The 20,444-nt window shown below is 40.0% G+C and overlaps 1 long non-coding RNA gene across 1 annotated transcript in view; it reads left to right on the top strand.

Annotated features, from left to right (window-relative positions):
• Positions 1 to 20,444, top strand: part of LOC138756637 (uncharacterized) — a 130,917-nt gene that overhangs the window by 100,379 nt on the left and 10,094 nt on the right. The window contains exons 4-5 of the long non-coding RNA XR_011353212.1: positions 16,693 to 16,837; positions 16,959 to 17,075. This is a non-coding gene — a long non-coding RNA (uncharacterized lncRNA). The remainder of the gene's footprint in view (positions 1 to 16,692; positions 16,838 to 16,958; positions 17,076 to 20,444) is intronic.

Below are 20,444 nucleotides of genomic sequence, written 5' to 3'. Positions count from 1 at the left end.
GGTTGTAAAACAAAGCTTTTGGCATCTTGGTCTCTATAAATCAAAGTAATGAGAATAGGAGTTGGGATGATATGGTGAGGTTGTATAAGACATTGATGAGGCCAAATTTGGAATATTGAGTGCAGTTCTCGTTGCCAAATTAAAGGAAGGATATCAATAAGATTGAAAGAGTGCAGAGAAGATTTATTAAGATGTTGCTGGGTCTTCAGGATTTGAGTTCGGGGAATGATTAAACAGGTTCCTTGGAGTGTAGAGGTTTACAAATTTTTTGAGGGGTATAGACAGTAAAGGCAAGTAGGCTCTTTCCACTTCGATTAGGAGGGATAAGCATGAGAAGACCTGGCTTTAGGGTGAAAGGGGAAAGGCTTTGGGGAAAATTAGCGGGAAGTTCTTCACTCAGAGAGTGGTGGAAGTTTGGAACGAGCTGCCATCTGACATGGAAGAGGTCCGGAGGGTTATGGAATGGGTGCAGGTTAGTGGGATTAATGGAATGATATTTCAGCACAGACTTGAAGGCTGAATGGCCTGTTTTCTGTATTGTAGTGTTCTATGGTTCTATTTTAGCTAATTATCACATTTAATTGGGGTTATTATTTTAACACAGTAATTAATGGGAGTGATGTATGTATGTGATACATATACCATGCATAAATATGAAGGTATTTGAAGCTGAAATCATAGCCACTGCACAAAAATGGAAACAAAAATGGAAACACATTTTAGCTGAACAGTGAAAATACACCTCAAGCCCTCAGACAGTGGGCCGGTTTGTTTACATGTTGGGGGAGCTGCAAAGTATGTAATCATTACAAACATCATTAATAACATGAAAGGAATAAATAATTTTGATCAAATTTAACTTTACTGAGTGAGTTATGTCTAGACTGATGAGTGGTGTGATGTGAGAGAGTGGTGTGGATGTGGTTAGTGATGAGAAGATGTGGTGGATCTTTCAACGACCCAGTTCATGATATTTTCATTTACTCATTTTTTTTCTCTGATTTTCGGTCGTCCCAACCAGCTCAGGAACATTCAAGTTCAGATTAGACTGTGAGGTTCAACCTGTTCAACCTGGGTTTCAATAAATAACTAAACAGAAGATTTTCAGAACACTGTTCCTAGTCGCTTGTTGAGTGCATGTCATCCACACGCATTCATAGCCAGAAGTCGCATTAATTTGTCATTGTTCATTAGTCTTTGTTAATACCACTACTTAGATTTTGTAATATAAACTGTTGATGTGGTCTTGGCTTACCTGAAGAGATTGTAAAGAGGTCGTCAAGAGTTATCTTGATCTTGGTGGAGAATTTGTGTAGTTTGCTGAACCGCTTAAACTGACCTTGTTTCGTATATTGGCACCAAACAAGATCTTGTAGAGTTAGTTTTACCATTTGACAACTGACTATTATTTGGAGTCTTGTTTTCCAAATATAGAAATGGCCTTGTCACTGTTGGTTACCAAATGCAGTGGAGGACACTCATTTTCAAAACTGAACAGGATTAAAAATGAACTAAGGAGCACGATGGGTCAAAGCAGAGTGAACAATCTCACTCTAATGAGCATTGAACATGAACTCCTGCATGAAATAGACACTTCCAGTCTCATCAACAAATTTGATCAGGCTAACTCTAGAAAATATAACTTTTAAATTGTAGTTTTGTTACTTTTGACGTTTGAAATTGATACCTACATGTAAGTAATGCTATTCCTGAAATGTCAGACATATTTATCGTATTATCTGGCTGTATAACAAATGAAGACATTTAATTACTTTATGATGCAAGTTAAAAAAATTTGTGTTTAATATTTATGAATTTTTTTAAAAAATAGAGCCCCTGTATACCACAGGCCCTGCACTATTTTAATCCAGCCTGTCTGTCGAGAGAGAGCAGAGCAGTGGGATCAGTGTTGGGGACTGATACAGCACTGTCGAGAGAGACTGGGGCAGCGGAATCAGTGTTGGGAATGACAAAGGGCTCTGGGGAGAGAGTGAGGCAGTGGGTTCAGTTTGGGAGATTGATACAGCACCGTCATTGTCTTCTTTTTCGTCTTGCGATTTTTTTTTGACTTACAATGGGCTTGTCAGAACAGCACCCCCTTGTAAGTTGAAGAGCACCTCTATTTGAAGTTGCTGTATTTCACAAGATAAAGGAACAGAAGCAGGCCATTTGGCCCATTGAGTCTCCTCTCCAAATCCACCCTTAGCTAAATTGTTCTCGCATCTCATTCCAAATTTTGGCCTTTTCCCCATATTTCTTGATACCCTGAATAATTAGATACCTTATCAATCTCCTCCTTAAACTCCCCCAATGATCGGGCCTCCACAACAAATTCCACAAATCCATGACCCTCTGGCTAAAGAAATTTCTCTTCATCTGTTTTAAATGGGTACCTTCTAATTCTAAGACCGTGCCATCTTGTCCTGGATTCACCCACCAAGGGAAGCATCTTATTCATATCTACTCTGTCCAATCACTTCAGAATTCGAAATGTTTCTTTGAGATCCCCTCTCATTCTTCTATACTCCACGGAAGACAGTCCAAGAGCCGATAAACTGCACACAGTGCTCCAAATGAGGTCTCACCTGTGCCCTAAAGAGCCTCGGCAATACCTCTTTACTCTTATACACTAATTCCTCTTGAAATGAATGCCAGCATAACATTTGCTTTTTTTCTTTAGGGGCTGATCCAACCTGGTGATTAAACTTTAGGTTATCCTGCACGAGGACCCCCAAGTCCCTTTGTACTTCTGAATTTTTAATTTTTTTCCCCATCCAAATAATAATCTGCCTGTTTATTTCCTCTTCCAAAATATACAACTGTGCATAAACCGTACAAAAGCATAAACGTACTCACCTGCCATTTCTTTTCTCTCCTAAACTGTCCAAGTCTCCCTGCAACCTTTCGGTTACTTCAACACTTCCTACTCCACCATCTATCCTGGTGTCATCCACAAACTTAGCCACAAAACCATTTAATCCATAATTTGTATTTAGTCGATATTCAAAATTTTTAGTATTTTGGGTTGGAAGGGAGAAAAATAATTGTCTCCAACCTTTTTAAAGAATGAAAGTGGAAACAAAAACATAATCTAAGAGACAGAAGGGTACAGACCCAGTGCAAACTGAAGATAAATCTCATGCCATTCACATTCCCACCCACTGACAGTGAATGAACAGATTCACCACTTCTCCCGTTGTTATTTCTGTACACTTTGGACTGCAATGCTCGACTGTTGTTTACCCTTATTTTACAATTACACCCCACTTGCCCTTGTGCATCACAAATGCCCACATGAAAGGGCCATAGGAACAGTCAGCTATCTTTGGTCTGTGGTCAGTGGGTACCCATGTCTTTGTTCCATTCAATTCTGAAACTATGTATGTAATTCCTGTCAGATGCTTCATTGAAGATTTGCTTTGCTTTGTTAATAATTTGCCTTTGTATTCTCTCAGCATGAGATGTGTTGGCTTGCAGGCAGACTGCTTTGACATTTTGTTTCCTTCTGCATACCAGGCCAGTTGAGGCTGATGAAAGTGATCAACCACGTTACTGTCACTCGGGATTTATAACTCTTTTTAGTGTTGAAGTGCTGGTCACGGTCTCAGATATGGTGATTGTAACATAATGTAGATATTCCTTGCCGAGAGGACAATTTGTATGTGGGAAATCAGCAAAACCGATGGCAAGAAGTAATTGTTGTGAGTATGCATTTAACGACTGCCAATTCTCCATAAATTTGGTTGTTCCACATTTCTATTTTGCAGGATTTGATTGGCAGTTGTGGAAAGATGATGTAAGGGTTTAAATCGGCGAGGCAGCATGTCTTATGGGACAAAATGCAAGCATTTCAAGTTATTAGTGCAGTATGAAATACCAGAAGCAACTCAAGTATTGGCCAATGGCTAAATCTCTTGGATGCATGGCCTGGTTCATGTAGAGAATGACTGAGAATTGAGAGCTGGTCAGTGTTTCAAAATGCAACAAAGAAACAATGTCACACACTAGAAGAGGTAGAAGTGTGAATAGAAAACAATGGCTACTGCTTGCTGTTGTCTCATTGTCGGAGATAAAAAGTGTTTGAGTTTTCACCCTGTGGTGTACTGGACTGTTTTGGTACTGGTGTATGCAACTTTTTTATTTTGAGAACAATTGTTTGTGAAATCCTTTCTTTACCATATTGCCATGGGTTAAATCGGATGACTCGCCTTCCTGAAAGGAGTCTTTACTGCAGCCACATCATCCAGCAGAGAAAAGTTTGTGTGTGTGTGTGTGTGTCTCAAGTAAAATACAAAGAAATAAGCTCAAAAGTGCCGATGAAATTTATAAAAGTGAGAGGAGATTTCATTGAAACTTGTCAAAATCTGACAAGGTTTGACAGACTTTTGAAAAAAAAGTTACAATTCCAGCCACTAAAACAAGTAGTGCCCAATAGGACCCAATTCACTAACCAACCCTGTACTTTTTGGAGGGTGGGAGCAGCCATGGGAAACCCATATACCCACGTTACAGACAGTGCTAGATATGAACCAGGATTACTGGTGACGTAATAGCGTTGCACCAATCACTATGTTAACCTTGCCAATTGGGCTTCATACAGGGTGAGTGTTTCCTGTGGTGGAAGGGTCTAGAACCTTTTGCCTTTTGGGACAGATGACAAGAAATCTCTTCAAGCAGAGTGCAGTGAGTCTTTGGAGTTCTCTACCTAGTGGGCTGATGAGATCCAGCTGTTGAATTCTTTCAAAACAGAGATTGATAGGTTTCTGGATATTGGGTGGGGGGGGGGGGGGGGTGGGATCATGAAATTTGGGAGTAGGGCTAGGAAACAGAAATAAGGGGGGAGGTTAGCCGTGAACTTGTTGAACGGCAGAGCCACACAGTGTTGAACAGCAGAGCAGGACTGAGAGGCCAAGAGAGCTACGAGCACGCTTGTTTCTTATGTTCTTGTATTCTTATTGTAAAGGTGTGTACCAGTCAAATACAGATCAACCCCCTGCAGTAATGTGTGCTATACCAGCAAAATGCTCCTTTTGTGTTTCAGTACCATACCCTTGAAACTCTCTTCTGTCTAAACCAATGGTTTTCAACCTTTTTCTTTCCATGCTCATACCACTTTAAGTAATCCCTATGGCATCGGGTGCTCTGTGATTAGTAAGGGATTGCTTAGGTGGTTTGTGAGTTTTTTTTTGCACCCAATCCATCTAAATGACATGCTTCCTTGAAATAAACTGCCCAGGATATTCCAAATGTGATGTCACAAAATCTCTTGTACAGGTGTAACCTGTTGTTCCAACTCCTGTACACAGATGAAGACAAGTGTGCCAAACATCATCTTCACCACCCTGTGACACCACTTTCAGGGAATAATGTGATTGTACCCCAGGTCTCTATGTTTTATAGCCCTCTCTGAGGCCTTCACATTTGCTCATCAATGGAAATAAATCACATGAGAAGTTCAAGTTACCACCTATGGTAGCGGGTTCCTTCCACTGCTCTAGACCCAATTGTTACTGAAATATTTTGCTTGAGAAAATTGTCATTGGCCCATTTCCTTTGGAGTTATGAAACCGTGCACATAACGAGTGTTTATCAAACTTTTTCTTTCCACCCACATACCACCTTAAGCAATCCTTTACTAATCACAGAGCACCTATTGGCATAGGGAATACTTAAAGTGGTATGTGAGTGGAAAGAAAAAGGTTGAGAACCACTGGTCTAAACATTGTTTTCTCTTGCACTAAAAGCAACTGTGAATAATTGTGTATCTCTCTTTTGTTTATTATCCCTTTTCCTGTCTTGGCACTTTGTAGTAATTTAATTTATGCTATTGTAGTTGGTGCATCTTATGTACATGTTTGGCTGCTGCAAGTAAGAATTAAAGTGCATCTGTTCATGTATCATAGCAATAAACTCTCATCATTATCAACATGTCCACAAGAAACTCAAAATTCACATTTAATGAAAGACCAATAACATTGAAGTTCAACATGCCTGCAAAATGTCATCTGAAACATTGCAATTTTATAGTTCCCTCCCAGGTTTGGATCAATGTTTTTGGGAGGAGTTGGTTTGTTTTGTGATCCAAAGGAGATTGTACTGTGTTCCCTTTATTTCAAGAATGCTGTGACACATTCATTGATCTCGCTTTGTCCTCCTGTATGCAGTTTCTTTCTTTGGCTTGGCTTCGCGGACGAAGATTTATGGAGGGGGTAAAAAGTCCACGTCAGCTGCAGGCTCGTTTGTGGCTGACAAGTCCGATGCGGGACAGGCAGACACGGTTGCAGCGGTTGCAGGGGAAAATTGGTGGGTTGGGGTTGGGTGTTGGGTTTTTCCTCCTTTGCCTTTTGTTAGTGAGGTGGGCTCTGCGGTCTTCTTCAAAGGAGGTTGCTGCCCGCCAAACTGTGAGGCGCCAAGATGCACGGTTTGAGGCGTGATCAGCCCACTGGCGGTGGTCAATGTGGCAGTCCTTGTACCTTTTCTTTGGTGCACCTCTGTCACGGTGGCCAGTGGAGAGCTCGCCATATAACACGATCTTGGGAAGGCGATGGTCCTCCATTCTGGAGACGTGACCCATCCAGCGCAGCTGGATCTTCAGCAGCGTGGACTCGATGCTGTCGACCTCTGCCATCTCGAGTACTTCGACGTTAGGGATGAAAGCGCTCCAATGGATGATGAGGATGGAGCGGAGACAACGCTGGTGGAAGCGTTCTAGGAGCCGTAGGTGGTGCCGGTAGAGGACCCATGATTCGGAGCCGAACAGGAGTGTGGGTATGACAACGGCTCTGTATACGCTTATCTTTGTGAGGTTTTTCAGTTTTATATATATATAAAATCTGACCTACCATTTGTGTCATTTGCTGGAGGTTGATCAGATTTTTGACCCCAGAGTCAAAGCTGGAGCATTTTTAAGCAATCTCTTTTGTGGTTTCACTTAAACCAGAGAGACAAAATTAACCCTTTACAGCAAGGGTCGAAATTTTGCCACCGAGTTTCTACTTTAATTGGGGTTAATATTGAACATTATGTGAATTTTAAATGGTAACAAGCCATTCAGATTCAGGTCCTTAGAGTGTCATTCTTCGTGAATCAGTGATCAAGTTCACGATGAGTCTTACCTCTAACTGTACATGAGAATGCAGTGGCATATCAGGGCTTTCTAGGCTGAGTTGCGGGGTAGGCTGCAGGGTTTGAACAGCCACAGAGCAGTACTACCATTCATATCCCTTCAGCCCATTTTCAAGGGAATGAAATGAAGTTATCAGCAAGGTTAAGAAGCGAGGTCGTGTGAGTTGAATTCTCTCTTATGATCTGAACTCGTTCAAATGTTCTAATGTTTTGCTTCCTTTTCCTTTATTTTGTAAGGCTTTCTAATTGGGAAACGGCACACTTTTCCATCTCTAATGTGGCCTGCCTTCAAAAGCTGCCAAGCTAAGGCCTGTGGTCACTCGTATCTGGAACTGGAAATGTCGGCTCTACACCACGTGATCGAAGAATATCTGGGATATCTGCGTGCAATTTGCACCTTTCATCAATGGAATGATGTACTCTGGGGACGTTACATTTCTCATGATCTCCTGATGCAAAAGCTGTTCCAAACCTTTCCTGTCAGGGTTCCTAGCCAAATGTCTTTTAAATACGGAACAGATCACATTGTGGTGAGCACAACGCTGTTACAGAGCTAGTGACACGAGTTCAAATCCAGTACTGTTTCTAAGGAGTTTGTATGTTCTCCCTGTATCTGTGTGGGTTTTCTCCGGGTGCTCTGGTTTCCTCCTACCCTTCAAAGCGTATGGGGGGTTTATAGGTTAATTAGGTGTATTTGGGGGGCAAGGGACTGTTGCTGTACTGTATGTCTGAAGAAAACTGGCATAATTGTACCCACTTCTTGAGCTTCCTCTGACAGCTTGTGTGAAAAGGTCGCGCATTGGGTTACTTTTAAATTTTTTTCCCCTTTTACGTTCAACCTATGCTGTCCAGTTTTAGACTCAATTCTCACCTCTCCCCTTAACACCTTATGTTGGTCTGGACTCCTCCCCCAGCCATCACTGACTCTATTCTATTTTTTTTTTGGTTATTCTTTGACTATTTGTTCAAGAAGTGCTCAGGCCCAAAAATCAGCGTTGTATCTTTATCTCCTGTGGATGCTGCAGACCAGCTGAGTTCTTCCAGCATTTCGGTGGATCTTTACTGTAATCTCAGCTTCTGCAGACTTCCTTGATTCACCCAGTTTTAGACTCACCCACACTGGGGAAAAGACAATGGCTATTCACCTTGTGCTTACCCTCAGCCTCCAATGCACCAGGGAACATAGTCCCAATTTATCTAGTCTCTTCTGGTAACTCAAGCCTTCCAGCTGGTAACCTCATTGTGAATCTATTTTTTTTGCACCAAATCCATCTAAATGACATGCTTCCTTGAACTAAACTGCCCACGATATTCCGAATATGATGTCACAAAATCTCTTGTACAGGTGTAACCTGTTGTTCCAACTCCAGTACACAGATGAAGACAAGTGTGCCAAACATCATCTTCACCACCCTGCGACACCACTTTCAGGGAATAATGTGATTGTACCCCAGGTCTCTATGTTTTACAGCCCTCTCTGAGGCCTTCACATTTGCTCATCAATGGAAATAAATCACATGAGAAGTTCAAGTTACCACCTATGGCAGCAGGTTCCTTCCATTGCTTGGAATGCTATACAGGTTCTCAGGCAGATTTCCCAGCCTGGGAGCTGGGATATGTGGGGAAATTCAGTTCTAATGCAATGGATTCTAGAAGAATTCTCACTGTCCCACTACAGGGATCCTGGGGATGATATGTAAGTGGAGCAGAAAGCTTTACTTTAGCATGGATGTGTTTGCTTTTATGTGGAAGTTCCACCCCATTATTCTTTCTGGCAATTCTGCCAGCCATTGGTCATCTTGAGAAGAGTAGAATTCTGACATTCCAAGTAGGATTGACAAAGGACTTAGTCATGGAATATGGGATTAGTCAGTTAGGGCTGAAATGAGGAGAATGTGCGGATGGTTGGGAATCTTTGGAATTCTCTCCATCAGAGAATGCAAGAGTAGACTTTAATGGTGATCAAGCTGAAAAGTGCTTTAAATCTTTCATGATTTTATTGATTGACAGAGCATGTTTTTTTAAAAGTTAAATGATCTTACCTTAATGAAGAGCTCCAGCCCGAAACATCGGTTATGTGTTTTTATCTTTGCTCTATAAAGAGCACTCTTTGACCTGCTGAGTTTCTCCAGCTTTGTGTTTTTAGTCTCTTCCATCTCATTTCTCTTTCCCATTGGGCATACATCTTCATCCTCAACCTGGTTCGCTTCCCACAATTCTTCAGGCTTCTGTTTATTCCTTGGTGTTGGAGCACCCCTGCATCCGAAGAACACAATAGGAACACAAATAGTTCAAGAACAAGCCTCAACAATACTCCTTCATTCATCATGATCTACTTCAGGCCTCAAATCCTCCTCTGTACCAGATCCTCATAGCCTCTAACCACCACCACCATCTACCCCCCCCCCCCCCCCCGATCTTTCATCCTGAACAAAGATTCCATCAGGGTCTCTGGGCTGAAAAGGAAGGTAGGATGAACACCTTCTCTACTGAACCAAAATCTAGCAGAATCTGTAAATTTAAAATTAAAAAGATAGATTTCTGGAAATATTTGGCAGGTCATGAGAGTTAACATTTCAAGTAGATAAGCTTTTGTCAAAAAGTTGCTTGCATTAGATGGAAGGCATTCAATTCAAGCAAACTGGGCAGGCTTTAATCTACATTCTTCTCGCACAGTTTTGGCAAGCAAACCCCAGATGTCCTCTGCAGTGCAAAGTCCAGTTGTGTTCTTTGACGTCTGCTCAGGGTAATAATGATGTCAATGAATCTTCAGCTTGGGGACACAAATATCCAAAGAGAATCTTGGGAGACAGCACAAAGAAAGCTCTCTTAAATCAAATAACTTGGGAATAACTTGGGTTGCAGTAGTAAACAATGGTGTCTAATAAAAGTCATGTTTTTACCACTGATTTAGCACATTTCATCTTGGCTTCACTTGTTTGTGGCTCCGAGCTTTGTTTTGCGTCTATAAAGCTAGACTTTAGATTTGAAGGATTGAAGCTTTGGATATATCTCTTTGGTTTTAGAGAACAGGTAATCAATGAATTTCAGATGACGTGTTTTTTTTCCAAGTATAGGGAAATTGTCTCCATTCACCATAAAACAGGAATTAATCCTACCAGTATTTATGAATACACTGGACAAGGAATCTTTTGCTTCCTGAACAGTTTTGTGTTTAATTTATGGATTTTGGATTGCTGATTGCAAATATCACCTTAACATTTTCCTACCATGTACCATTTTTTAGATATAACCTATTTTTGTGATTTCCTGTCATATTTTAAGTCTATTTCAAGCAGACAACACGTCATTGAAAATTAATTTTTTTGCATTCGCACTTGGACCTCTTCCCTGCTGATCTTGGTACAGTCAGTGATGAACATGATGAAAGGCTTCACCAGGACATTGCAACCATAGTATCAGGGCAACTGGAAATTGGGGAAAATTGATGGAAAGGCGAAATGAAATGAGCATAGAATAATTGGGTTCTTAATGTCAGACTAAGTGGGCTGAGCGACTTCTGTGAATCTAGACTCTTTGGTTGCTTGGACGTTGTGAAGAGGATCTGAAAGGAATTGTACAAATGCACACTTTCTTCCTTCCTTTCTAATTATGTGAATGATTGAAATTTATTGTCATATCCATACATACATTGAGGAGATGCAATAAAAGTCTTACTGGCTGCCGCGTCCCAGATCGTAAAATTCGCTCACAATAAGTGAGAAAAGCATGTAATACAAAAAAAAGCAGTAGTGCAGACCGATCTATGATGATCTTGAAGAATTGTTCTAGTCAGGGAAGGATGCAAAGGTTCAAGAGTCTGATAACTGTTGTCAAAAGGGTGTTCTTTTACCTGGAAGTGCCAGACTTCAGGTTTCTGTAATTTTAAAGACAAGTGAAACAAATCCCACTTCTTTTACAGATGCTTTCACTTGGTGGTGAAGCTGCCATTGACCGCTGCTCAAGTTAATGCTCCATCTGGAAGCTACGGCTCAATGGTTGTTCATTGAGTTAAAATACTGACTTGGAATTATTATTTTGTAAATAGTGTGATTTAATCTGCTTTAGATCCTATATGAGCTAATACAAAAGGAAAATTAATTATTTTATTTGGTCTCGTTCCTGAACAGCGCCAGATTCGAACCCGGATCTTGGACACTGTAACAGTGTAGAGCTAACTGCTACATGAACTGCACCACCCCTGGGCGTGTAAAATGGAAAGGAAGTACCAACTAATGTAAAGCAAAAGGAACAAATAGTGAGGGAAAGAGTCATGGAGTCATACAGCACGGAAACAGGCCCTTTGACCCAAGAATGCCCACGCCAACAAAAAAAATCACCACACAAATGTCCCACCTGCCTGCATTTGGCCCATATCACTCTAAACCTGTCCTATCCATGTATCAGTCTAAATGGTTCTTAACTATTCCAATGGTACCTTCCTCAACACCTTCCTCTAGCAGCCTGTTATGTACACTCAAAACCCTCTGTGTGTTTAAAAAAAAAGTTACCCCTCAGGTTCATACCTCTTCCCCTTCATCTTATACATTTGTCCTCTGGTTCTTGATTTTCCTGCTCTTTGCAGTTGGAAAGCAAAACAACTTTTCATGTAATCTTCAGTTTTGAAAAACATCTGCGATGGATTATGTTATATTTTATATTGTATATAGATATGTTTTATAAGGAGATAAATTGTGGCAGTTTTTTTTTAGTGCAGATCACATACAAACACTTCAAAACAGATCTTTTTTTAAAATACTAGAGCTTGGCTCAAGCCAGACAGTTCAGGCTCCGAGTGCCTTTTCACAAATTTTGAAGAGTGCCTATAAGGACTTCACAAGTAGGTGTAAATTGAACCTTCTGTGGAGCAATGGATTATTGTTTTGGAAAGCAATAGATGAACGAACTCAAAAGATTAGGACCAGTGCTGCAGTCTGTCGGAGTGCAGTTGGATGTTCTAAGAGGGTCATGTAGTTTTCTCTGAGAGAGGGAGAGAGAATTCATTACTACAGCAGCTGCAGCTGGGACTGGAACAGGACAAGCTAGTAAGCTTGTGGAAAAACCCCATTTTGAAGATAGGTTATGAGATCTTAGTTCAGCCTGGTCAAAGCCCTTGTGGTCGATACAAGAGAGGACTGGCTGCATAATGTTTCACTTGAAATATGGGAAACAAAAAGGAAATCTGTGGTGACCTGAAAGAAAGAGGTTATCATCTGGAAAATCCTTTAGCAAGACACTGAAGTGACTGATTGAAAGGAATCAGTTGTGGGTGTCCAGTGAACAACAAATCTCTCTCTGAAAACCGACAAGAACCTTCCTGAGCGGTAACCATTTATCTTTCCAGCTAAAGCCTGGTGAACTTTATAAATGTTAAATTCTGTGCACAGTATAAGAATTGCCTGATACCAGTGAACTTGGAGGAGCAAGAAGTGAGATTGGACTCTGAATCAAAGAACTTGTTTTGAACATATACACATTACATAATTAGAAGGATGTAAAGTTAGGTTAAGTAAGTTAATAGTAATAACTTAGAGTTTGATCCTGTTTTCATGTTTAAAGATAATTAAAAGCAACTTTTGTTTAAGTAACCATTTGTCTTGATGAATTTCTATTGCTGCTGGGTTTTGGGGTCCTCTGGGCTCATAACACATCTCAATGAATAATGAACCAAAGTTCAAAGCTGAATTGACTACAGTTCAAATTCCTGTGTTATGAATTGTACAACTCTAGCTATTTAACCTCAGTGAAGAATCTTGTACCAAAGATGAACATATTGTTGTGTAACTTGCAAGTTATTGGACCAAGAATGGGATGGATCTTTTCGCAAGGATTGCCGTTGTGAGCTGTTTGTCTTCCTTCTTTGCTCTAATGTCTGATTTAGTGATCTTCAGCCCATACAAGACCCGGTGAATTAGTTTTTCAAAATTCAAAATCCCTTTATTGTCATGTAATAGTACAGAACATGTAATATTACACAAAATTGCCTCTGCCAGCCATAATGCAGTCAAAAATATGATGGTGTGGTCCAGGGAACTGATGCATCTGCATGCATTTGGAAGATGACTACCCATATGAACATCAGCCAGAGAATGTCATGTAGATGAAGGGTATGACTGATGGTTGGGGGAACATGAGTAACAATTGTTTGAGGAGAGAAAAATAATTCCTTGCTGGAGGTGTCCTGGATGCCAATACCAAAGTAATAATGGACCAAGGGGAATGAAGGAGGAAAATAGTGTGTGGACAAAATCACAGAGAGGAAAAGGGCATGTAGACGAATAGGACAACATGATCACCGAGGGCATTATGTTTGTCAGTGATTAGCTCTGTTTAAGTGCTGTTGCATTAGCATATCAACTTATCATCAGGCCCTTGAATGAAACACATAAACAGTGCTCTCATCTCCCTTTGCTTTGTCAAATTGACCTTTCTTTTCATTGCAATCCTATATTCTTTATTGTGTACTTTGGACAGCTGTATGAATGTTACTGATAACCTATTGATCTGCTCGCAGAAGAATCCTTCTCACTGTTCCAGGTATTTTGTGACAACAAATCTTAAAAGTCACGAAAGGGGTTAAAAAATGGAGACATGGGAAGGTATGCAAAATTCGAGAAAATGACTGTGTGGAAAGAGAGATCAAATAAAGCACAGAAAATGTGCAAAGAAAGGAAATATCAACTGAATAATTCCCCAGCTGTTGCTGGGTGGTCATAGTCATTGGTGAAATCAGAGATTAAAATTAAAAAAAACCCCTTGGCTTGTCCAAACAAAGACCTATCGGCAAGAAGTACTCCTGCCTGCAGACAAAACTGAGAGGTGTGAATGTTTGAAAAGTAGAGTTTGCTTAAAATCAAGACTTCTGATTTTTGAAATCAAATCTCCCTGTAATTTTAATTTCTGTAAAACAGGAAATGCATTATTCTTGTAAAACAATATGCCTGAAAGTCGATGAATACATGCATTCAGAATATAAAATTGTACACTCAAGGCAAGACTATGAATGGGCAGTTGCCAGAACATAACCCAATGAACTTCTGCATAACAAACTGTGTTATGAAATCAGGATGTACTTTTCGAGATAATGTTGATAAGACAGTATTCCAATTTAATCAGATAGTGGAAACCGCACAAATCTTTCACAGGGGGAACTGAACCAGCAACACTGCATTAATGTGCCTCAGCTTGTCTTGACTGATTCACTTCACCTTACCTAAGGGGGAATGGTCTCGATCCTGGAACATGAGATAAGCTGAGCAGGCTGGCTGGGAAAGGGGAATGATAGTATCCATGGTGATGATGCTGTGATCCAGGTGTTCTGAGCACTGAACCTTCTCAGCTTCACGTTTGTGAGGCCGGGGTGTGCGTCTCAGCATTCACCATCTCCCACAGGTCCTGGCGATGAAGTTTTGGCTTGCTGCTCAGCTCTGATGAAGAGGATATGGCTGATTTTCACTAATGCGTGTTAAATGTGGGACAATATCGACAATGATTTCAATCCCTTGTGTAAACAATTTTGGTGCACGCCTTCTCTTCTGCACGTTTCCTGTAGTTTATGTGCTTTGAGATTGATTTCCCTGCTAATGTGTAACCACAGCGCTTCATCTACCGAAGAATACAGTATTGATTAGGAATGATGGACGGCTGGTTATTCAGTTACCCAACAGTTCAATTGAGAAGTTTTCAAGGAAGTGTTCAGTTATAATTACTGCATAGTTCAATATTTATTGTCATGTTGTGCTCTGATAGGTTCTGAGTGAATTACCAGATTTCTATCCTTTTACCTCCAGATCCCAAGGAGTAGCAAGAAACGTCCTATTGCCTGTTAACGACGAAAATTGCAAACCAGCTCTGTAAAAGCGAAACCTTTACAAAAGTGACACATTTAATGATCAATGCAACACAAATATGCCCGAAGGCCAGATAATATGAGAAAGATAGATTTGAAATTTATCAAGATTGCTGCAAGAGTGACAGCAGCTTCAGAGTCTCGTGTGCTAATCCTGACATGGGAGTCATAACACTAGCATTACGTGGAAAACCTAATGAGAGGATTGTTATCCCTTTCCCCAGTGTCAATGAAGGATGAATCATTCTGTCAAATTTCTCTGAAGAAACCCCATTTGAAGTTATGTGGAGCATCTTTATGCCATGCATTTGCTTAGAACAGGTTGATTAATTCTAGATCAGAATGGCCATTCTGTGGAGGGATACCATTTCGGGACAATTGCACAAGTCAACTTTTTCCCTACTTCTGCACTTCCAGATTTATACACAGAAATCTGGGACACGCTGAGTCCGGATGTTCTTGCATCTAACCCCTTGGGCCTTTGCTGAACTCAGCAGGAGTTCAGCTCCTACTGAGAAGTGAGAGGGTTGGATATGCTTCATACCTGACCCCTCAACTTTACACCAGCCATTCATGTGAACCGTGCAGAAGTAAGTCTGCAAGGAATGCTCCGAGCAGCCAAGTGGTTCATTTCCTAATATCTATGAAAGAGAAATGTTTGAAAGTGATATTTTGAGTTTTAAATTTTTAATTTCAACTATTTTAACACAGGCATGTTGCCCAAGTGACCTGTTCCGATGCCATACATATGTTGTAGAACATGTAATAAGTTCTCTACCAGACCACTGCCTTGAGGATGAGATGTGATTTGGTGATGTAGATACAAATTCCACCTTAGTGCTTTGGGAATTTAATTACATTACAAAAGCCATTGAAATTATCATTAAAAGTAACAACAAAATCTCAAGATTGTTTGAAAAATAATCTAGTTCATGAATCTCCTTCAGGGAAGAAGATCAGATACTTTTTTTTAACTGATCCAATGACTGATGTGACTCCAGAACCATCAATGTGGTTGACTCTTCATTGACCTTTGTAAAGGATTGGCAAGTCAGTTAGTTCGAGGGCTAGGCAATAAATGTTGATCTAATAGAAAACCTCACATTCTATTAAAGAATGGAAGAGTGAGCCTGCTGCTTTTCCTACATGTTTTTAAGTGCTTTGCATCATCTAGAGTTGTGAAAGGCACAAGGCAAGTGCAATAAATCTTTGTAACTCCCAAAGTCTAGAGATGGAAGCCTCGTCATCACTTTATTCTTTGCACTGGATTCCAGGTAAAATCCTGAATAAATAGCATTCTAATCATTGCACTTGCTTCAGGCACAGGGTGTAACACTGTAACCTAAGAGCTAGGCCAAGAGAATTCATACCTGTTTTAGTTTAAGTTTAATATTTAATTGATATAAGTAGTTCTTTTTTTGGCAGCAAAATGTGGCTAGAGGAGTTTACACTCTGAAGTTGATCCCCTTGAAATTATTTTGCCCTTCGGATGATTCTTCCTGATTCCCAAATTCCCAGTTTATGTGTCAAAATTACATTACTCTTCCTGCCTCCACACTTGGAATAACTGAACACTCAGAACTCCACCATTGTCAAGACTAAATGAAACTGTCAGCATATGAATGTGTTAACTGCGGGATGTTCCATTTGTGTTCCCTGCATTTGGGAGTATATTAAACTTTAAATTTTAAATGTTTTAATTTAAATTTGATCTACAGCATGGCAACAGGCCCTTCCAGTCCACGAGCTCGTGCTGCCCAATTGACCTAAAGCTCCCAGTACATTTTTTTTGGAAGGGTGGGAGGAAACCAGAGTACCCAGAGAAAACCCACACAGACACGGGGACGATGTACAAAGGTTCAGGTGAGGCAAGTATTCAGAGAACATTTACTTTTATAGTTTAAACTTGCATTTTTTTACATATTATTTTATACTTATTTATTTTTATTTTATAAATTTATTTTCTTTGATTTTTTTTTTCCAGTTGCCTGATGCTGCCAGTTGCTTGAATTTTGGATACTGTACAGCACTCTTCAAAACAGAGCAAAACCTTTTTCAGATATTAAAGCAAAAGGCATATTCCAGCAATACAACAGCTGTGGTAAGAAAAATAAAGTTGTGGAGAAGGTTAGGAGGAGGAATAAAGACCAACTCCCTCTTTCGCCGCAACTGAAAACTCCCGTATATACTTGTGCAGAAGTGGATATGATGTAAAAATCAACACCTCCCCCCCAAAAAATTTTTTGGCCCTGGCCACACGGCAGATCTTCACATAAACCCCGGCTGCTCGCCCATTGGAACTCATGATGCATCGAACGCGGACTTATCACGCAGTCCTTGCGGCCTGCTCGCCGAATACCCCTAACGACACAAGTACATCCGCAATCAAAAGCAGTGTCCACGTAAAAGTCAACCCCATAAATTTAATGTTAAAAATGGTCGAAAAATCTTGATTTTTACTCAAGTATACGTGGTAACTTGTTTATTTTCTCTTTCCCAGTTCTGACAAAAGGTCTTGGACCCAAAATATTGACACTGCTCCTGTTTCTGTAGTGTCACTATCTGACATGCTAATCATTTCCATCTTTTTCTAGTTGTTACCCCATTGCTTTGGGGCTGATATAAAGCAATTTTGCTGGAGGACACTATTAATGGAACCAATCTTGATTCTGACAATGACAAACCTCATTCTTGAAGAAAAGTAGGCCCATGTTTACTTATCATAAATTTTCTTTCTCCTGCCAAAATTGACATTTTGAGAGATCAGTTGGATGCAACTGATCGTGCATCCCTGCCATTGCCAGATATGTTTTGAGACCTATCAGGAGAGCAATCAATTTGCAATTAGCAGATTGTTGTTGGGGCATGTGCACGCTTAAAATCCTTTGCAGGTCTTCCTGTCAGCACATTTTTTTTAAATGACACTGACACTAAACTGTAATTATTAATAAATGCTTTGATGAGGATGAGCCTCAGCCTGTCAGCTCTGCTGGGGATGCTCTTGCTTGTAGGTTATTTCCCTGCCAAATCTAAACCACCTCCTCCAATCACCAACATCTAACATAACGTCCCTTTTGTTTTCACGTTGAATGCTAAAAGGCCTGTAAGCACCTATTGCAACTCAACTTTTCATTCTTGCTCTAACTGCAACTGTGAATATTTATATATTATATTAAAAAAAAATTACTGTAAACATACAACACGGTAACAGGTCATTTCAGTCCACGAGCCCGTGCCGCCCAATTTACACCCAATTAACCAGCAATCCCTGATACGTTTTGAACAGTGGGGGGAAACCCCCAGTCTCAATTGCTGGCGCTATATCAGAGTTGCGCTAATTGCTACGTTAACCTTATTTATATTTTTTTTATTATTTTTTTCAATCTTTTTAACATGAGAAGGATACAAAGAGATGGGGATTGCATTAATAACAGTTAACATACACAAATATAGGCATTGAGCAATATCTGTAAACTGAGCCTCCCCTTAAAGGCCAAATATGAAAAGGAATCAAATTTTATTGCAAAAATATCCCCCTAACGAAGAAACTGGGTGACCATGTTTCAGTGCTTAAACAGTTAATTTCTGGTTAATTCCACTCCTCCTCACTCAGAAAAAAAAATCTTGAAAAGGATTTGGAGAAGGATCCACTCACATCATATGAAAATGTTGACAACATGGCCTCCACATTTCTTCAAATTTAATCGCAGGGTCAACAGTACCACTTCTAAATTTTTTCTTAATTTAAACGTGCTATAATTTGGGAAACCCATTGAGACATAGTTAGTGGTTTAGGGTCTATCCATTTGAGTAGAATGGATCTCCTGGCTATAAATGTAATAAATGCAGTCACACGACAAGCGGAAGGAGATAAGTGGCCATAGAACAAAACTGGTTGTCCAAAAATGTGCAGTAATAGGTTGTCCATCAGTGATCAAAAATATCTTTTCAATATTATTTCAGGGAAGGGCAAGATCAAAACATACATGACAGGGAAGTCTCCTCAGAATTACATCTGTCACAGACAGGGTTTATATGGGAGTAAAAATAAGCTAGTTTGTGCTTGGACATATGGGGCCTATGAACCGCCTTTTCATATTTATTATCTCTTTCTGTATTGAGATAAATTAATGTGTACAATTAGAGTTTTTTTTTAATAACAAAAATACCTGTTTTGTTGCAGCAAGTAAGAATTTTGGTGTATATGAACATTTCACTTGTGTGTCTGACAATAAACCCATTATCATTAAAAGTTAGATCCTGGCATCTCAGTGAATGGTGACATTTTATTTTGAGCAATCGTATAAGCTAATTATATTCTTACAGATTGATCTTAATCATGCAATAACTTTTAGAAATTTAATTCAGGTTAATTTATCTGAGAGATACAGCTCAGTTACAGGCCCACTCATCCCACGCTGTCAAAATACACCCATGTCCGATTAACGTCGTTGGAGCATGGGAGGAAACTGGAGCACCCATGAAAACCCACGTGAACAAAGGAAGAACATCCAAACTCCTTGCAGAGAGTGCCAGTTAATTATGTTTATATCCCCAACTATTGGTATATTCCTTTCACAGCTGTAATGCAGCTTAAATAATATAGGAATTATGAGATGTCGGTTAAAGCTCTTAACATAAGACAATATATCTCGAATGCTGAGAAATTAATCACATTAAAACATTGTTTTGAATCGTAGTACCTTTCTCACCCAATCAATGGCACATTCTTGAAATGTCATCACTGTCTGAATAGCAATCTAACTCAAAATGCTAGGAGCTGATAACCTATTTTAATGATGTGCATTGAGGGATAATTATTTTATTCTCCTTCTAAAGAGGGTCTTGAAATCTTTTACACCCACCTCTGTGGAAAGACAAGACTTCAGTTTGATCTCACTTCTCAGAGAGCTCCTCTGCTAGTTTTGCACTCCCTCATCACTGCACTGACGTGTGCGTTAACGATTTCATGTCCAGGCCGCGGGTGTGGGACTCGAGCCCACAAAATTCTGGCCAGAGGTGGCAATGGTTACAACTCTGCTACAACTGACACCAGAGGGAAAACGAACAAAATTAAGATGGATTTGACACACAAAGGCATTCAAAGAATGCTTAAAAAGTGTCTAAAAATAGCAGATTTCAAAGTTTAAGATAGTTCTTGAATCAAAGGGTTATGGATGTTGTACTAGTTTTAAAATCGAAAGAATATAAAGTACGAAATGAGGCTTGAAAATGTGATGGATACGAGGTAGAAAATTAATTGGAACTAGATGGATAAAAACAGTAATATGCACTTTAGCTCGGTCTGTGGCCAATAGGAGGCTGATACTTATTTAATTTGGAAGGAGAACAATGGGCGTCGCAGAGATTCATTGTCTCACTGTTCACATTTGTATCAATACTCTTGCCAAAGAGCTAAATTACATTGAGGTAAATGAATATCTGGGCTCAGTGAGGCGTGGCTGACAAT

This window comes from Narcine bancroftii, chromosome 3, assembly GCF_036971445.1.
Source record: "Narcine bancroftii isolate sNarBan1 chromosome 3, sNarBan1.hap1, whole genome shotgun sequence".
Taxonomy (NCBI): domain Eukaryota; kingdom Metazoa; phylum Chordata; class Chondrichthyes; order Torpediniformes; family Narcinidae; genus Narcine; species Narcine bancroftii.
Note: the sequence above shows the minus strand (reverse complement) of the source record. Positions and strands in the feature narration are given on the sequence as shown.